Genomic DNA, 3,058 nt, shown 5'->3' with positions numbered 1-3,058 from the left:
TTTGCCACAAAACCCTTGTACGAGGGGTCTGTTCATTCAAAATTGTCTGCATATATTAGAATGATGAGTATTAAGTTTGAATCAAATCACACCCAAGAGTCTTTTGATAAATGAGCAACTCTTTTGTAATAAATTAGTACCTGTCAGGGCTAGTGGCATCCCCCAGAGTCACTACGAAATAAAAAAGTTAGTTTTTAAATTGGATCTAAATTCGGTGAAACTCTATTGTTGTTTGAATGATTGTATGCTGTATTACAATGGAAACGTAGATCTAACTGCTTGTAGATTTTGTGATGCACTGAGATTTCAAGTCGAGAGAGAACGAATTGATAAATATCGGTTAAAGAGAATTCCAAACAAACGGATGCACTACTTGTCTTTAATTCCTAGGCTAAAACAATTGTATATATCAATGAGTTTGACCCCTCACATGACCTGGCATAGTAAAGAACTAGTTGTACTTAGTTGGAGTTCAATAAATAAGGGCACAAGCTACTTGCCTCATCGTACATGCACTTACTTTAGTATCGGAATGTCCTTGCAGATGGTCCCACCCGCCAACCTACCGACGATCGAGGTTGCACTTCTCCTTGCGGAGCTCGTGCCCAGATTCAGATACCGCGTACCCCTGTTTCTCCTGACTAGCCGCCCAATCGACACCTCATCTCTGCGAGCAACCGAACAGGTTGATTTGTCGTTGGGTATGTTCATCTTATAAAAGATAATATAATCAATGCACATAGCTAGCCAACATGAAAGTTAGATTGTTATAATATATAAATTAGTTATTTGAAGCAGTTCGAGCAGGTAATGCTGCATTTTAGCTAAGTGTACTATCTTGTTCCATGATTGAGGCTTCAATTTGCAAGTGTTACATACAGATTCTGCGTTTCTTTTATTATGTATATCATTCGCATAACTTTCTCTCATCAGTCTTATCCAACATTGCATTCTTGCCTTTTTTTTCTTAAAACTTAAAATGTTGATTATTCTAATATTCAATCTTGTCTGGCCTTTTTCATTGTTATGCCTCGTGTCTTAATTGGCTTTGGAGTCTAAGTTTTAACTTTTTGGGGTCTATTTACGATGATGCGCAAACTTTGACTAGCAGCTCTGAATTATGGTTGCAGTTAAAGGTTTCTTTATATGTTGCTACAAGAATTAGATTTGAATAGTTGAATTCACTATTCTGGTTTTTAGAGTCAAATTTATTGTTAAACGTTCTTAGTTTTTGAATATAATCTTAAGCCCATTTGTTCAAAATTGCAAGTTAATCCCACCTTGTTTTTGCAATAATTTATTGGTTAGAGAAATTCTTAAATAGAACTTAGATTCGTAGTGGATTAATCTTTAACTTGTCAGGTTAAGAAATACCATAAACAAAAGGAAAATTTTGTTTTTGGTGTGGGATAGAATTACTTACAATAGGATCCAGTGTTACTAGGATTAGGATCAAGAATGATAATTGTGTTTGTGGAGGCTCTTGTGCCTAGTATTTATAGCCTTCGGTTTTTGGAATCAGGAGAGACTTTTATAAGATCTTCTCTCATTTTGGTGGGATATGGTCCTAATTTTGTTTTTTTTTTTGTCTTGGGGTCCTAATTTTATGTTGGGCTTTGTTTGCCTAGTATGATATATGGGCCTAATTTGGGCTAGTCCATAACAGTTTTCTAGTTAAATGAAAGACTATATATAAAATCAATCTGTGTCCCTTAACTATCTTTTTCGGATTCAATATTCACTGGAAGATGGGAATGGAGCTTGCTTACTTGAAAGGGTTGTCCACTTTACCTCTGTAGTATCCGAGGAATTAGTCATTAAGCTTTCGACCTAATGGATACCTGATGCAAACAAAAAAACAAAAAAAATCAATCTGTTTCTCAGTTTTCTTTTTTTTTATAATATAATATATTTTGGGTGTTTAAATTGCTTGTAGTTTAATTACCCATTCAGAACATTAATAGTAGGCATGTCCTGTTTCGCAGACATGGATATCGTTCAATGACACCAGCTCATAGTGATGCTTGATTGGTCTTGGGTTTTAAAGGTGGTGTTCATTTTGTGCTACAAACTGAAAGTAGAGCTCGATCGTTCAGTACCCCATACCTTATACAGTGGAGCTTCACAGCTTGTTCTCATTCATAGTGGATCTAATTCTATTTTCTCCCCTCATTCACCTGATTTGGAAGGTTTATGTTGATTATTTTCATGATTAAGAGTAACAACTAACAACTATTGAGAATATGTTATCGGTAAGAATTTTGTTCTTTTTTTAGGTTGAAAATAAGTATTAATCAGTAATTTTGTAGTTTAAATTAATTCTTACAGCATACTGTGATTTAGTTTGATGAAGTTAGGTGTTTGTAGCTTCAAACCCGAAACATAGCATGCATAATTTTGTAGGCAAAGTATTTGATGTTGAGTTTTATTTGATTCAGTTGTCCAAAATATTTATAAAATAGCTCCAACTTATTATGTTGTATTTAAGCATGAGTAACATCTAAGTCTTATTATTCGCACAGAACAACACCACATCAATAAATCTAAAATTCATTTGTTTCTTTTTAAGGCCTCAGTATGCTACTTTAATCTTCAAGTCTTCATCCACTTCCTTCTACTTTTCTTCATTCAACCACCTGTTTCATGGTGTAATAGAACTCCCAAGAAACGCAAAGACTTCAAAAATCATCAAATTTAATTAGATATGGATAAAATACCGAACAAAAGGATGAATTAAACTGAAATGGACCTAAACTAATAAAAAAATTCCAGCGATTCCGAAAATCTATCAAAAATATTTGTTAACCTCTCACACTCGATAAAAGACCCAATTTCTTCAGTTAAACCGATTAAGTTAAAACTATTGACAGTGAACATTTGGAAAAATTTAGTATTTTTACCCGTAATAACATTACGGGAATATAAATCTTTTAAAATTATATGATCAATTTTATCATGACATTATAGATTATGACAAAAAAAATTTATAGAATCAAATTATTTTTACAAAAAAAATTAAATAATAAAATTTTTAGTTATTATTTTCATGTGAAAGAGT

The sequence above is a fragment of the Arachis ipaensis genome, chromosome B06, assembly GCF_000816755.2.
Source record: "Arachis ipaensis cultivar K30076 chromosome B06, Araip1.1, whole genome shotgun sequence".
In the NCBI taxonomy this organism is placed as follows: Eukaryota; Viridiplantae; Streptophyta; class Magnoliopsida; order Fabales; family Fabaceae; genus Arachis; species Arachis ipaensis.
Note: the sequence above shows the minus strand (reverse complement) of the source record.